The 17,982-nt window shown below is 36.4% G+C and overlaps 1 pseudogene; it reads right to left on the bottom strand.

Moving 5' to 3' along the window:
* Nucleotides 1-837: 837 nt before the first annotated feature.
* LOC112036424 (guanine nucleotide exchange factor SPIKE 1-like) lies at nucleotides 838-9,014 on the bottom strand (annotated as a pseudogene).
* Between the last annotated feature and the right edge of the window lie 8,968 nt (nucleotides 9,015-17,982).

Raw genomic sequence — 17,982 nt, 5'->3', positions numbered from 1 at the left:
TAATTGTTAGATGTATATGGAAAGTATGTTTATTTGAAAATATATTAAGTTTTGAAATTATTGCACTTACTTAGGAATAGCTAATACAACATTTTAAAGAGGAATGATTATTCCTCATTTTGAAAAATAGTTATTCATAAAGAATAACTATTCCTTGTAATAAAAACATAACCAAACTAAAGATTAACTAAACCATGGGAATAAATATTACATTACAACACATATTACAGTCTACCAAACATGCCATTCGTATCTACATAGCTAGGTGATCTCCTGAACTAGAAGTATATTAACTTACCCACAAACTCAAATCCCATGATCAAAGAGGACGTGAAGTTTTGAACAAAGTAGCAACCTTAAGAGTTTGAAAAATAATCTAAGTCTTTCCGAGGGATGCTTTGCTGCCACGGCCGAGTGATGCATCATCAAGTGACGCAGTATAATCAAAAATAGATTCAAGAGGAAGGTTTACTCAGTACGACAAAAATAACGAAGGAAGATGCAACGTGCAAGAGATAAAATTACACATAAATAGTAATATAGAGAAATATCTAATTGCAACAACTTTTGCACTTCAATTTTTTATTATAAGATTTCTTTGTTTACTCAATCCTTCAAACTATGATATCAGCAAAAATTACGGCTGCAATTTTACTATCCCACCAAATGGGAATTTTCAGGAGAGAGAGAGAGTAGCAATTTTCGTTTTCTGAACATCACCTACTAAAGTTAATACACACATATTTGTACATCATTGAAAATAATAATAATAGAATAAGAAAACAAATAATATGGACACATCAAGCAAAACCAAAAACAAATAATGCTACAATATTGTCAAAGCTCTCAGAGAATGGCAGGGATGTAATGAGATAACTCTGCAGTGAGTGACTGAAATCCATTCACAAGCTGTGTGGAATTCCTAGTCTTCTTCTCCAATCAATCTGAAGTGTACCTGAATGGCCCGCTTGCAAACAGCCATGAATTCAAGGAGTGCAGCAATGAGTTGCTGCAATTCCTGTGAACGCAGCCAAGTTGCGGGCTCACCAGACAGGAAGGCCGTACACACACTTAGGACTCCACTGTTCACCTACACATGTAGTTGGCCAAGAGCAATTAGAAAATAATAAGCAACGCCATAAGTTTGATTACAGTGCATTTTTAAAAAGAATGGGCATAAGGTAATTCTAATTACTCAGAATCTGGAAGTCAGCAATATATATTGTTAAAACTGACAATACAGAAAACAGAAATTAAAAAAACCGAACTTAACAACTTACTTGAACAGCAACACTGCCTTGAAGAATTCTCCGTAGACTCTGGAGACGAGGGAGTTGATCACCTTCAGAACTGGAGGCTCTTCAAGCTTATTTTGTAGTGCAGCTGTCCGAGTTTCAATCATCACTACAAGAAATCTGGGTTTATGCGGTGTTTTTTTTAGCGACGTTTTTAAATCCGCCACTATAAGTAGTATATTGTGACGTTTTTAAAAAACGCCGCTAAAGAGTGAACCTTTCGCGACGTTTTTCAAAAAACGTCGCTGTAACCCGAAACAATAGCAGTGTTTCTTAAAACGTCGCAAAAGTATAGTTTTAGTGGCGTATTTTTTGGTTATAGCAACGTTTTTTAAAAACGTCGCTATAGTTATTAAAGAACACCCAGCATCTATTCCAAAAATTTTTGGGAAAATATATAGTGACGTTTTTTGAAAACATATATCGACGTTTTAAAAACGTCGCTATATGTTTCCCAAAATTTTTCACTTATCCCACTCAAAATTTCGCTGAGTGGGAAAGTTCCCACCGTGTTTTTTTTTTTTTTTTGTCTCCTTTCCCTACATGTTTTTTCATTCTTATCATTCTTTTTTTTTTTTCGCTGAGTGGGAAAGTTCCCACCGTGTTTTTTTTTTTTTTTGTCTCCTTTCCCTACATGTTTTTTCATTCTTATCATTCTTTTTTTTTTCTCAGACAAACTTCCCTTCCTACTTCTATATTCTCTACCCCCACCCTTATCACTTCTTCACACTTAGCCACCAGCAGCCACTACCGACCCACCGATCTACAAGCTCTTCCCTTTCTAGCCACCACCCACTGCCGGCACCATACATTTTTCCCTCTTTTTTGGTGTTCAAATTTCTTTAAAGTGTAAGTCTTTATGTTTTAGCTTATGGGTTTGGTTTTTTTTTTTTTTAATGGGTCATGGAGTTTTTGTATTTTGGCTTATAGGTTTGCTTTGATTTAGTTTTTCTTTAATGGGATATGGAACTTTTGTGCTAATTTTTATTTTTTGCTTGTTTTGGTTGGATTTTGGTGTAGAAAACTCTTATTTAAATTTGGATTTTTGAGCAAAAAGACTTGAGCATCAAAGGCTAAATCATTGTAAGTTTATGTACAAGTTTGTATTTTTTTTTTCTACAATTTTTCTATAGTGTAGATTTTGAATTTTTCTATTGTACTTTGTTTTAATATTGTCATAATTTGAGTGGTTGTTTTTTTTTTGGTAGGTAGACAAGTGTTTTGTTCAATTCAAGATGATATATGTATTGAATCTATGGTTAATGTGTTAGTGTGGACATTTGATAATGTGGAATATTGATGATAGGTATATTTGATCTATTACAAGCTTATTGCAGGCTTATGTTAGTTATTGTTGAATTTTAAGTAGGTTTACATGGCATTTTTAATATTTTAAAAGAAAAATAATGAGTAGGTTTTGCGACGTTTTAAAAACGTCACTAAAAAGTAAAATGACAAATGCTTTTGCGACATTTTTGAAACGTCACTAAATGTATTTTCCTACATTATAAATGAAAATGTTATATTATTTAAAACGTCACTAAAGATTTTTGAATGCCACTAAAGAGTCACATATAGCGACGTTTTTAGAAACATCGCAATAGACCTATATTGACCTCTCTATTGCGACGTTTTTGAACGTCACAAAAAAAAACGTCGCTGTAGACCATTTGTATCTATAGCGACGTTTCTTGGGTTTTTAGTGACGTTTTACAAACGTCCCCTAAATCCAGATTTCTTGTAGTGCATTCCAATTGCATTTTCTACTGGGGAGAACTCAAGAGATTCAGATTTAATTACCAAGAGCCTATTCACAAGGGCAGGGAAGGAGCCCTCAGTCTGAAGCACACTTCGCCTCTTCCATTGGTCTTCCAATCCACCCTGGGTCTTGCCATTTTTCGTAAATGGGGTATCAAACAAAAAGCGGTCAAACACACATGCACGGACACTTCCAGTGGAAAGTGAAAAGATTCTTTCCCTTCTACTTCCCAAATCTTCATCCTCCATTACTGCATCAACAGCAGTTATCTGCAAGTAGCAGACTCCAGGCTGTAATTCATCTACCTTCACTTGTCTCGAATCTAGAATATTGTGTAAACTGTGATTGCCGTCCATCCTAGACTCATTTATATGACTAAGTTTCTCCATTATGTCACCTAGCCGAACATCACGGGGCTCCCGGTATACATACTCCTTTCTATCAAGCTTCCCAAATCTATCACCGTAGAATCCCACCCGATAGTATGTGGCATCAGTGAATGGGATTGGGCTTGATTCCTGCTCAAGAATTGATTCATAGATAGTAGTGAGTAATGTGTGACATTTAGCCAGCTGCCCGTATGCCCTCGTGCTTTTATAAACTGGAATTACAACCTCAAGACTGCTGGCACAGAAGTGATAGAGCTCAGCTTGAAAGAAAAGCTTATTAGCAAGCTGAAGGTACTTCACTGCAGAATCAACTGTGAGCTTTGAAGCACCATATCCCTCTACCTCAGCAGCAGAAGCCTCTGATGTGATCTCATTGCTCACCATTGGGCAAATTTTACGAAGAGCAGTTACATAATCCTTGCTCCAAACACCATCATTTCTAGCCATAAGGGCCTGCAGTAAATTTAATTAGACATATGAGCAGAAGGCAGTTAATATTTAAGCAACAGTAAGCAAATCATGAAGTCAATTTTATAGCTCTGCATTCTACAAGGTGAGAAAATGGGGAAATAGGAAGATTTTCTAAGGTCAACTTTCCATATAAGGACTGAGGGTGGTTGAACCACAAGCCCAAATAACAGTTTACTACCCGCATCACAACACCAGCAATAGCCACAGCACACTGGGCAACTTCAGCCCAAGACTGCATTTCCTGATTGCATCACATAAATGTAGCAACCACATTATGTGAAGATCTGGGACAGGAGCAAATGCCATTGCAAGTTTGTAGAAACTTTCAGCAGTTGCATATCTATCCATAGTCATCACAGATCCCTGTGAGAGAAGGGGGAAAATGATAGTATTATTTTTGCTAGTTTAATAACATTTACTCATCAAGACAAGAAAGTAGGAGGAAAGTAATGACCACATTCAAAATTGGAAAAATTCCTTCAATCGCATTTGTCAAATTTGCGCAAACTTCCTTAAGAGTAATGGTAACAAAGATATGTCTCTGTGTGTATGAAGCTCCTCTCTTATCAACCCAATATCCCACAACACCCACTCCATGGCAGTTCTCAAATATAATTGTATTTGTAATAATAACTTACCTCATGTTTCAAAAGCACTCTATCAAACATTCACATAAATTTGACTAAAACGCTATCGGATTGGTACTGCAAAGACCCTACCTTGACCTTAACCCTATTCCCATAATTTATATCTGCCACTTGCCCAAATAAAATCCCATCCCTGTGCCAATAGGGAGTAGAGAATCAGGTCACCTCTATAAATTGATCCCTTGCCATTCCAGCATACCTGGCACAGGCCTACTTTAAGGTGGGAACTGCGAGGAAGGAGTGGCGAGGGAAGGGGCTCCCTATTAGTTTATAGAAAAGATTTTTAAGAATATTTAAGTTTGTTTCAAGTACATGTAAATTTTCAAAGTTACTAATACTTCTAGGAAATGTGTCCTCAATTGTCCAACTTTACATGTATCTGTAGGTTACTTTGACTTTGATGAAAGAAGACATAACTCTGCCAAAGCAAAAATACTTATACTATAACCTACTGATAAAATTACAAACCCAGATAAGTAATAAAAAATGGAAATAAGCAGCTCTATAAGACTTATCTCCCACCATGAATTAGAAGCAATGTTAAATGTCCACACAAGATGTGCCAGTTACAATGAAAGCAAGAAAGTAAAACATAATTTTAAAAAAGATGTCAGTCTTGTCTTGGGATGTGAGGTACCAACCCTTAACCCTGATTAGTGCAACATTCCCATCCTAATTGGGTCAGGGCATAGTGTTTATTAATTGAGTAATTATTCTGATTGTTTCTCAAACTCAAAGCTGATGCAAATATTGCTAAAAACTCAAAGCTTCCATTAAGAGCAAGAAGAAGACTATTAGAGAGATATTCCACCTCTGACCAGGACCACCTATTCTCTTTCGATCTTTTTGGAATTGTTACCAGAGCACTATCAGAAAGTCCACACTCCCTCAATAGGTTGGGGCTTTTGGCTTCATCTGACATTTCCTCCAAAGACTTTCTAAGCCGTCGTGCTTCACCACTTTCCTCTAGCGTTCCGTCAAGCTTCATCTGAGTCACTTGCACATCAGACATCAGTTCCAATAATGTGATAATCAGCATGACCCTTAACCTTGCTGTCTGCATGAAGCAATAGAAGGAACTTTGCAAAACATATAAATAAAATAATGTAAGTTAAGAACAAAAGCAGCAATCTATGAACTTTAAATGTCATACCTTCATAAGTATCTTGAGCCCAATAACAGCCTTTTTCCGAACACTTTCATTTCAGAAAACTGCAAGTCGAAGTAGATGGAAAGTCACTTGCTTTAAGAAACGATCATTTTCCCTTGCCATTAGAGTTCCTCCATGAAGATCAAAGACATTGTTGAAGACAGGAAACAAAGCTTTCCAGAAAGACACAGGTCGATTTCGGGAAAAGAAGCTCATTAATATGGCTGTGATACAATCAAGTTTTCCATAGTCAGTAGAGATGCTATGGGAGGTAGCCATCATGGAAAATTTCTCTATTATTTTCAAAACCTAGAGATTGATAGAAGCACTCAAGTTTTCTTCCCAAAGCTCCTGAAGAGAATGTGAAATTATCAGTGGCCTAAAATAGCTACAATAAATGTAAAACAAAAATAATAGTCATTTCTTGGAGTAAATGGTGCTGTTGCAGTAATCAAACAACAATTGATTTTTCTATCGAAAACTGTACCAATTTTTGTGTCAATATCGGGAGCAAAGATTCTCGAAGTACTTGTGTAGAAGCTCCAATCCTAGAAGATTGTGCCTGAGCCAGAGCTTCTCTCAAGGAATATGGCTAGCTAGGGGAGCTTAATTGGGAATTCACTCTCTTCCATAAATAACCATTTTCAGGTGTTCCTTGAGTCTGCATTAGATTTTCAAGGCGTATTGAGGATACAATGAATATGTTCTATATCATAAATATGAATAAATTGCAAAAAGAATAACCAAGAAACTACTGACCGATGAAGGTAAATATTCAATGGATGTAAAGTCAACATTACAATCAATGAATGAATAACAAAAGGCAAATAATAGACAAAACACCGAAACATTGATTTTCAGAACTTTAATAGTAAAATTAACTTACTCTGACTTCTTGTCTTGATGCCTCAGATAGATAATTGTTAACTGCAGGAGAAAGTCTATCAGAGTACTTGGGGGAAGCAGGGCCATCCCCAACTTTGCTGCGAGAACTATAGCCCATGAGCATGCCATCAACAGGTTTTCTATGCTGTAAAAGTACATAATCAACAATTAGTTTTAAGGGTAATGTAATTAGAGCAGGAGCCAGAATAACAAAATGTGATACAAAATGCAACTTCAATAAGGACTCGTACAAAAACATATATAAACTGTGAAGGGCCAAAAAAAAAAAAAACAAAGAGCTTCAAAAATATTTTGTTCATGAAAGAGACAATAAAGTACAGGGTGGAAACAGTACGATTTTACCAAAAAGGGATCCAAAATACCTGTACTATTTGGACTTCTTTGAGACCCAAAGTTTTAGCTTAATGAAAATATCTACCCTCTAACTTCTTCAAGATAAGTTTTTAAAATTGGAAAAAGTAGCAACACGTAAGCCAAGAGGAATACATATATACATACATGTTAAAAGCAAGGAGGAATGCACTCAAGTCATTAGCAGATATAAGAATAGAGATGTAGAATAGGGTAGCATTAAGGGAATTGAAACTCAGAGGAATTGGATCAGTCCAGAACTATTAGAAGTGATTGAATTAGTTCCTTATCATGAACACTTTATTCACACGTGTAAGGTTAAAATTTATCAACCATCTTGTTGGCTTTATTCTGTGTCAATTTGCTTGTAATTTAGCACTTAGTAACCCTATATTTAGGTGGGATTCATGTAAGGGTAGTGCGTGAAGAGAGTGTGAAGAATTGCTCAACTTTGTGCCAAGAAGCAGGGACTTGCGGCTAGGACTCGCGACTGACTTGCGACTTGCAAGGCGCCAACTGTTGCACACGTGAGAAGCATGCGGGAAGGTGAAAGGTCACGCCAGCTGTCGCACTACAGGACAAAAGTCCCAGGCTGGCCAAGCCATTATCTTGCGACTTAAACTCGCGACTTGGACAAGTCGCGAGGCCAAGCCGCCAACCAACCCTGTTTGGGAAAAACTGACTCTTCGTATTCCAAACACACACCACTATATATAGACCCTTATACCCACGAAATGTAGAGAGCTTCCAGAGAGAATTTTATGAGAGAAACCCTAGAGAAAAACAAGATTGTCTCATCCCCAATCTTCACTAAGAGACTCTTCAAATTCCTCTACTCTCTTCCTCTCCATTGATACATCCTTGAAAGGTTCTTGACCAAATTCTTTTCTCATCACACCCACGTCTGTGAAAAGGTTCATTTGGTGCTAAGGGAAGCAGTTTGGAAGGGACCAATGGTTATTGGTTAATGCTATGGGCTATAGCAGAATCCGATAAGCTAGAAAAGAAAAAGGTTCGGCGCAACCTCGTTGGAGCAAGAAACTTGGAGGGCTTAGGTACTTGGGTAGATTAGACTTGGAGGGTCTATTACTGTTCATGTATCCCAACTACATTTTCTAGTGGATTATTCACCGCTTGGAGAGCGGCAGAGAGGTTTTACACCGAAGGCTTCGGTTTCCTCTTCGATAACACATCGCGTGTTGTCCTTATGTTTGCATCTCTCTTCCCTTTATCTTTACCATTTAATTACTGCTGTGATTATGATTATTTATGGTTTAGATTGTTTATCAATTCTGTTATAAGCTTGTTATCATTTTCTGCACATACATTGTTTGATATAAAGCTTGAATTGGTATTTTTGTAATTGGGGGTCTAAACGTTCATAGTATTTTGAACGCTATTTGAACTTTCAATTGGTATCAGAGCGGGTGCACTTGTTGTGGTTTAAACACCTTTGTGCGATTCTTGACCCCGTGTTGAGATGGATAGGTCTCAATCCCTAAATGTGCCACCATTTTTTGATGGTAATAATTATGCATTTTGGAAAGTCCGTATGAGGGCGTTTTTGTGTTCTATTGATGATGCTATGTGGGATGATGTTGAGGTTGGTTGGACTAGGCCGGAGGCTGCCAAATCCACTTGGGATAAGGCAGCTCTTGCGGCGGCTAATGCTAACAGTAAAGCCTTGAATGCTATTTTCTGTGGTGTCTCTCCAGAAGAATTTCACAGGATTTCACATATCACCGTTGCTAAGGAAGCATGGGAAATTCTGGAGACAACTTATGAAAGGACTAAGAAGGTGAAAGACACCAAACTCCAGATGCTGACCACTCGCTTTGAGGAGCTAAAGATGAGTGAGGATGTGTCCTTTGATCTTTCTACAGAAAGCTGAACAAGGTGGTCGTCGGCAAATTTAACTTGGAAGAAAAGACGGAGGATTTTAAAATTGTAAGGAAGATCCTTCGGTCATTGTTGGAAAGTTTTCATGCCAAAGTAATGGCCATTGAAGAGAGCAAGGATCTTGACGGCATCAAAGTTCAAGAGTTGGTTGGTTCATTGCAAACGTATGAATTGTCGCTGCCCACACAGAAGAAGAGCAAATCTCTTGCTCTTAAAACAATTGATGAGAGAGTGGCATCTCATGACCCTTCGGAAGAGGATGTAGTAGATAAAGATGTGGCGTACCTTGTAAAAAACTTCCAGAAGTTCTTGAAACTCAAGAACGGTGGGAAATTTGGTGACAAAGGAAAATTTCAGAGTTCTGGGAAGGAGAAGAAAGAATTCCGAAGGAAAGATGATAGAGATTCCCAATCTTCTCAAGGAATCACATGTTTTGAGTGTAATGGACACGGACACTTCAAAAAGGAATGTCCCAACTATTTGAAGTCGAAAGGAAAGGTCTATGCTACTACTTTAAGTGACTCGAATTCATCAAACTCTGACTCTGAAGAGAGCTGTGACGGAGAAGGAAATTATTCCGCATTCATGACCATTGCACATGTGGAATCCTCAGATGATTTGCGTTCACTTGTGAAGGAGCTTGGTGAGCATTCTAATTTGGAGTCTATTGGGGTTGTTAAAGAATCGGAGGCTGAAGAAAATGAAGATACATCTGGTCTTCAAGAGAATTACGCCCTACTTCTTGAGAAATCGGGTGAGTATGCAAAGGTGGCAAAGGCGGCTATGAAGAAAATGAAGAGAGCTGAGGAAGATTACAAAAGTCTGCTGGTATAATACAAGGAGGCAAAATGTGAGATTGAAGCACTTAATGGTGAGCTATCAGAAGTTTACACAAAAGTAAGATTTCTTGAGCAAGAGGTAGTGCAAGCTCATGCCAAGATAGATAGGGTCTCCTCTAAGAAGCTAGATGATGTTATTTCATCTCAAAAATATGCCTCAGACAAGTCCGGGTTGGGATATACCAGAGGGAGTAGCTCATTAGCCAATGTTACCAAAGAAGTGAAGTTTGTAAAGGCCAAAGAGACGGTCGTGGATAAGCCTATTCCTGAGAAAGTTAAAGCTGAGAGGAAGAAGAATGTGGCTGATCAACGGGTGTTTAACAAGTCCCATAATCAATCAGAAGCCAGACTTGGAGCTAGAGGAAGATCACTTCCAAGATCACAACAGGGTCCTAGAACGAACTATCTTTGTCATTATCTCGTCAGAATTGTGATCCAGGAATGATGGATGTGATGAAGATGATCGGTGCCTTCACCAATTGCTTGGAAAGCTTCACAAGAAGGTTTGCAAGTCCTAACTCTCGTACCCAATCCATCAAGGATATCACCCCAAACGCACGTGACATGTGGGTGACGAAGGGTACTCATGCATAAGCATTACAACATGTCCATGCATTAATACTTCCCATGTTTATGAATATGCTTGGTTGTGTGCTTCTTGCTAGTTTTTAGGTTGCCTTTTTTGTTTGTGTGTTTGTTTTTGGTTCAAATGTTTTTACATTGTTATTTAAATTACTTTTGTTAAATCTTTTACTGATTTTGTGTCAAAAATCCAAAAACACATAAAAAGTAGAAAATCCTAAAAAGTTTGATCACCTTTGTTGAGGTTTGTCTTAAAGCGTGTTTTGCCTTGTACCTTTGTACTAATGGCATTGTGCATTTAATGAGCTTAGCTTGTCTCTTATGCACTCATATCATTGTGGAAGAAATTCTGAAGTCTATGTGACTATTGTAAATAGATTTTCAACCTTGTTATGAATGATTAGTGAATGGTTTTGTTGATCTTAAGACTTGCATAGACTTGTGCCTATATATCTTCCCACTTTTATTTTATTGCTTTACTCAATGAGCTCACCAAATGTAAATCTTCAAATGAAAAGAGATATTGAGCTGCAAAAGCCTATCACACATACTAATATTTGACTAGGAAAAAGGGAAAGCGACCAAAATAAATTGTATGATGCCCAAAAAGCCAAAGGCTAACCATCAAATTGAAATATTAAAAATTTCAGGCATCGATCTCACAATGAGATATGTTTATTCAAAAAGATCAAATTTGATGCTGAAAATGGAGCCAAATGAAAAGCTTCAAAGAAATATACTCAAGTTTATGTGGGAGGTCATATATGCATACTTCTATAATTGAGATGGGTCACATTATCTAGTGCTAGTTATGTATGCTTTGATTGAATTGATCATTGAAGCTTCACATTAGACTAGGGACTATCTCATTTTTGATACCCACACATAACACACAAGTCTATGTTCAATAAATGCCATATTCATTTGTGTGATTGTATTTGTTTAAATGTGTTTTCACAAGCTCAATTTTGTTGATCAAACACAAAAAGATTTTTGAGTGTTTTAATTTGTTTTTGGAAAGTATTTTTTTTTTTACAAAAATATCAAAAATTTCAAAAACAGTGTTGCCCTGTTTTGGCGACTCAATCGCGGGTAGGTCTAGTCGCATGTTCCAGTCGCGAGCTCACTCCGAGATTTTTTACGGCTCACTGGCAAGTCAAGGTCTCAGTCGAGAAAAATACTTAGAAAATTTTTCAAAATTTGAGTTTTTATGAGTTTCGCGGCTCAGTGTGGCGACTTGTTCAAGTGTGGAAGGTCCAGTTGCGAGGGGTACTCAAAGATTTTCATGGGTCATCTCGCGACAATCTCGCGGGTAGACCTTCTAGTCGCGAAAAACACTTAGAAGATTTAAAAAAAAAATCTTGGTTTCACAGGGTTTCACGGCTTACCCTGGCGACTGACTGGCGACTTAATCCAGTCGCGAAAAACGCGTGTTTTGCGTTTTAAAGACAGTTTTTAAAATTGTTTTTTAGTTTTCGCTCAAATTTTAGTGATTGTTCATTATCTTCCCCATTTCTCTCTCTCAAACACTCCGTGTCTTTCTGTAAAAGCTTCCATTTTTGCATCATGTCTTCATCAAACACCAAGAAAAGGTATGGGTTATCTTTATCTCACTTCATTGTACTTGATTCGAGCATTTTTTTTTTTTTTGGTTTTATGAGATGTTTTTATGTTGTTGAGTTTTTATGGGTTCGAACTTGGTTTGAGGGTTTGTGAGTATTGAGTTTTGATGCTCTTGTCTTTGCTTTACTTTGTTTCTTATTCTACATGTGTGTTCTCATGTTGTGCTCTATGATGTGGTTCATGAATGTGTTGCTCCATTCATATCATGCTCTTGGTATTTTGTCATTTGAGATTTTGTGATGCACATTACTCATGTGACTCTAAGTTGTTTCTGTTATTCATCATATTTGTTTGCCTATTTCTTTTGTCTGTGTTGCTTATGTCTTCCTAGTGTTAGACTCGTTCTTGTTTTTGTGACTCTAGGAAATCTCTTTGTTTCACAGTCTTATATCTGAATCTAATCAAACTAATGTGTGTACCCTGCGGCATTGCATTTGGTTCTCTGCTACGTGTTTGATATTTTTTTTTTTTCAGTTGACTCGTTGTTCCTCCAAAGGCAAAGACATTGTAACCAATGACCCATCAACCCCGGTTGCTAAACGGACACGACTGTTATCTAAGTCATCTATGGACTCTTCCATTGAGAGATTCAGGACGCCTATTGACTCAAAGTTGTACACAAACACTTTCAAAGAGGCTTCTGCCATTACGGAAAGAGTTGTCAAGTTTGATACCCTAGGGACAACATTTATCCCTAAGATTTTTGAAGAAAGAGATTGAGTTGACCTTTTTGGAAATTTTGAGGATCCAATTGAAGAATTGGTCAAGGAATTCTTTTCTAATGCCAGATACACAGGGGTAGAGTTGAAATGCTGGGTACGAGGAACATAATTTTTCATGAATGCAGACTACATTGCTAAGGTACTTCGCATCAACAGACCAAAAAATGTTGATCGAACTCCATACGGTGACAGAGTACTTCAGGCACAAGACATCCTTCAAGTTCTTAGGAATGAACATGAAGTGGGAAGCACAGGATCTTCTGTAAGCACTGCATTGTTTTCACCTGAACTGACAACTCTAAAGCTGATCATATTTTCCAATCTCTACCCACTGTCAAACATTGCCTTCATCAGTCTTGGAAGGGCTAAATTTTCATGTGACCTCATTAACGGTGCCTCGATTGACATCTGTGCTCACATATTCCAGATCATTGGGAAAACAGCGACTCGTTCAGCAACACGAACAATTCTTCCTTTCTGCAGTCTAATCATGAATATTTTCCTTCGTGAAGGTGTTAGTCCTTCATCAGATGAGAAAATCCTACCTCGTCCTCGACCAATATCAATATACACTCTCCAAGCAAGCAAGAGTCACTCCTCCAAGAAACCTAAGAGTGAGTCATCCACACATGAATCTCCATCTGCTCATGCTACAGTTACTCCTGCACAATCAACCGGCACCTCGTCTGTTCCTCCTGGATTCCAAACTCCCAAGCAAAGTTACTTCATCGAAAATGTGCTTCATCGGATTTCTAACTTGGAACGGCTTCTTAACTCCTTTCACAGTCAAACTCAAATGCGTCTCGGAACCATTGAGTTAGAACTAGATAACATTCAACAGAAGCTGGAAGAAAGCCTTTAGCTATTCGTGCCAAAAAGGGGGAGAGCAGCACAGTAAGGGGGAGAGAAGCCTGAGAATGAAAAGGAGTGTGCATACTGAAAGGGGGAGTTTTTATAGTTGTTATATACTCTGATGTGTTTATTATAGTTTTTATCCTGTGTTGATATGGTTTCTATACTTTTGGAAAACTTGTGGTTCTCTGGTATAGTTATTTATTTTAGAAGTTATTTAGTATATAATATGATGTTCTTCAGCATATCTTACTTTTATGTTTATGTTTGTACCTGGTACCTTTGTAGGTTTTAAGGTTCTTGTTTGTGTTTTGTACCCATATTGCTTTTGTAAGCTTTTAGGGTTTGTTTCTATGCACTTTGTAGGCTTTGTGATTTGTACTTTGCTTTATGCAGCCTGTGTGCTTTGCTAAATTAGCACTTATAACTAAATGTTATGCATTTCCTTCTAAGTACTGTCACTCTTGTGCCCGTGTAGGACTTTATTCCTAGATGCATGGTTAAGAGATGTCATTTTTTGGTTTCACATGCTGTGCAAACCAAAAACCAACTCAGCTAGATGATTTCATTATTTCATTTCAGTTGAAATCTTTGAATAATGGAAGGACATTCTTAAGTTAAAAAAAAAATAAAAAAAATTGTTCCAATAAATCATTGAGGATGACTTTGAGATGAGAAAAGTTGCATAGATCACTATTATCCATAGAAACATCATGAAAAGTTAAATTAAATTAAAGGGAGTAGATATATCATAGAGTCTAAAGAGAATAATTGCACAGATCACTATTACCCATAGAAATCCTTGGGTAAAGTATAAGCGAAAACTAGATTTTGCTTATACTTGAGCTCACTACATTTTCTGTTTTAGAGCTTTTTGGTTTCTTAAGTTATATTTAAAGTTAATTAATTTGTTTCTTGCTACTTTGTGTTTTGTCAGTTGGGCATGAAATATAGATGTGGTTTTGATCTTTGCAATATGTGTTGAGCATGAGAGTTATATCATTTTTGTGAAATGAAAGTTATGTTTTTCTCACCTCTAAGTTTAACTATTTGATCGTCTGGGTGTTTCTTTTGCAATATATGTTGAGCATGAGAGTTATATCATTTTTATGAAATGAAAGTTATGTTTTTCTCACCTCTAAGTTTAACTATTTGATCTTCTGGGTGTTTCTTTTAAATATTATTAGATATTATTCTCATATACTTTAAATGAAAACATGACAAATGTTAATGCCTAACTGATTAAAAAAATTTGTAAGTAACTATCAACCGTCATTCACATGGGCAACAAAGCTCTACATCAACTTTGACATTCCAAAAGTCACAAAGGAAATTATGCCAAAAGGACCTCCTAAAGGACTGGATTGATAACTTTCTTACATAATAGAAAAATAGTTGCTGAAATAGAAGACTTGGAAGCATTAAAAATGCTTAAGAATTATGCACCAAGTTCTATTCTTCATACCCTTTTCTTATTTACTTAATTTTCTATTTTATTTCAGATTATGAGAGATTTCTGTATTTAGGCCACGGTTTTATAATCTGAGCATCCTAAGACTCTTATATCAACATGAATTTAAGTTGTTTCTCACCAAAAAAAAAATAAAAATAAAAAATAAAAAAACATGAATTTAAGTTCTATAATATATATGATCCTAATTTTGAACTCAGTTATAATTATAGATTGTAATTCATTTGTCTTTGTTAGATTGCCGCACTATTTATTGCAACCTTATTTTGGGAATACAAGATTGATGAAAATTGAGAATGCTATGAGTATGCTTTTTTATAGGTGCTACATTAAAAAGCTTCTAATTTCAAGTAATGAATCTGAGTCCTAATTTTAAGTACTGAACTTGATTGTTGACCTTTTAGGTTTATATTGTACAAATAACAACTGAAGGCCATGAACAAGGCAAATATTTGGAGTTGAGAAAATCAAAATGCAAACCATTATAGGAGATCACCAACTTTTGGAAAACTAAATATCAGGAAACCTATTAATCTATTGTGCTTGGTCTCTAACTTTTTTCCTTTTTTGAAGTCCAAGTTGTTCAAGTATTAGGAAAGCAGCTAATCTATTAAATAAATAAAAAGGAATAGCATAATCTTAACATATATACAATTTTATCACATATAGATCAAATTAATTGGTGACATGCAAAGCCAAGATTGTTAATGTTAACAATAGATGGGGTATTATTTTTGCATGTCTTATATGCAACACAAAGGTTAAACCTATCAAAGGAGTTTTATGGTGTGAGTGATGTAAAGGTGAGCCTAAATTATAAAATGATCCCACGCATTGCACAGGTTAAACACTAGTCGTATACTATATATAATAGCAGAAGCTGAGAGAAAGTTGATTCCTACAATTAAGGAGGTGTTGACAAATAGGATAACTGCCTATCTAAAATTTAGACACGCATACAACTTTTAAGTAAAACAGCCACACGTTACAACATTTGGCCTTTCAAAACTCTGCCACGCTTGCAATTAATAAAGGATAAATTAAATAACCGGTTAAAAAAAAAAAAAATGTTGCAAATAAAAAAAGGAAAAAGTTTCTCTGTAGTTTGGGTTGGAGGAAGTCTTTCCAAACTGTGACGTGTCATTATCAGAGAGTGACACCTGTTCCACCCCACTAAGACTCAAATTCAACAGATAACTTCTGTTAACTCAAATGTTAGCCACTTTTTAATTATTTCTCACCACCATCACCTATATCTCTTCACGGCAAACTTCAAGCTTTACGAGGGACAGGTAGCCACTAGACATATGGTTTTGAATCTCACCACCATCACCTAAACGATTACTCCTTTCTCCCTTTCCTTCAACACAAATCGGTTCCCCATCTCTCTATTTTGTTCCAAACCCTTTCTCCCTTTATTCGATCGTTTTCAGCCCTAACCAATGCTACCTCCACTGGTCCCCCCGAATTGTCTCTTGTCTCCGACAATCCCACCCATCCACCAGTCTCCACCATTCCACCCAATCCCTCATTCTATCGTTCCCCTCCCTCACCCACACTGTCACCACTGAGAACCACCCCTCCAAACCCTTCTTTTTGTGGCAATCCTTGTGTGATAAAGATGATTATTTTCGCGGTTATATTAGTGACGAAGACAGAGGCGATTTTTTTGCAGTTAACTCTATGACAAAGACAGATGATTTCGTTTACGATAATCTCTGTGACGAAGAGAAAGATGACTGCTTAACCTTTTTCGAGGGTTGTTTTCCCTTAACAGATTTGAGATTTTTATGCATGGTTTTGTTATTTCTATTGTTGTTCATTGTTTGTGATTGATTTTCAAAGTTTGAATATTGGAGTTTTCCTGATTTTAGTTGAGTTTTGTAGCCCCTAGTACGGGTGGAACTGTGTCTAAAACTGATGTTGTACTATCTATTTAATTTTCCTATCAATTTTTGTTGGTAGTGATTATCATTGGTAGTTGGGTTTGTTGTGGCTAAACTTTGATTACCGGTGGTAATTGGGTAGGGATACTACAAGTTGTGAAGGAGGGTGGCCGGATTCTCGGAGGAGGATTTGATGGTGGAGTTTGGGTTGTCAACCAACTATTGTACAAGGGAGTTTCTTGCTTGCTGGGTGGGGTTTTAGGAAGGATTACAAAGAACATAATGAGAATGAAAATAAAAAATTGACAGGAAAATTGAAAGGCCATTACAGACTTGTGTTAAAGCAGAAACAAATAGCCAATACTCCCTGTTATTGCATAATTCAGAGTAGACTTAGGGAATGGTTTCAAAGTTCATACTCATGCTTAAGTAATATGTGGATCTTCATAGTTTATGGGTAGGCATTAAAATTGTGATGTGTTAATTAGTAGTTTGATAATATATATATATATATATATATTTGTATTATATATAAATGCATTGCACACTTTCTATCAATGATTGAATGGGGAGCCAAAATGCAATAGGCTGTTATGTTTGGATGGCTTAGTTGAACCAAAATGCTAAGTCATGTTATTTTGTCTAATCTATTTTCGTAATTGAGATTTTGAAAATTGTTGATGCTAGATGTCTATAAAGGCTTAAAGGTGGTATAAAGTTCAAACTTTCTTTTTTGCTTCATAAATGTTAAAATAAGTTTCTTTGAATAGATTAAAGTCTAAATCAAACCAGAGAAAAACACTAATCAAGAACCATAATGTATAAAATGGCAATGCTGTATTTTCCTTTGTGAAATTTTGCACTAAACTTTGTAATGGACTTCGCAATGTTACAAATTTGAGTGATACTAGTTCATTTATATATAATTCCCATTATCCCAAAAAAAAAAAAAAACCATGGGCTATTTGACATGTACATGTGGTTTGAGTACTGTATTTTTGTAGAAAGGGACTAGCTAATACAAGCTTCTATACTATGGTTTAGAAGCTCTCATACTGCTTTTATCCCTCAATAAGTTATATTTGAAAACTGTATTCACCATTGGCCTTGTTATATTTGTTCTTTTTTTTATCATATATG

The sequence above is a fragment of the Quercus suber genome, unplaced genomic scaffold, assembly GCF_002906115.3.
Source record: "Quercus suber isolate HL8 unplaced genomic scaffold, Cork oak 2.0 scaffold_9, whole genome shotgun sequence".
Taxonomy (NCBI): domain Eukaryota; kingdom Viridiplantae; phylum Streptophyta; class Magnoliopsida; order Fagales; family Fagaceae; genus Quercus; species Quercus suber.
Note: the sequence above shows the minus strand (reverse complement) of the source record. Positions and strands in the feature narration are given on the sequence as shown.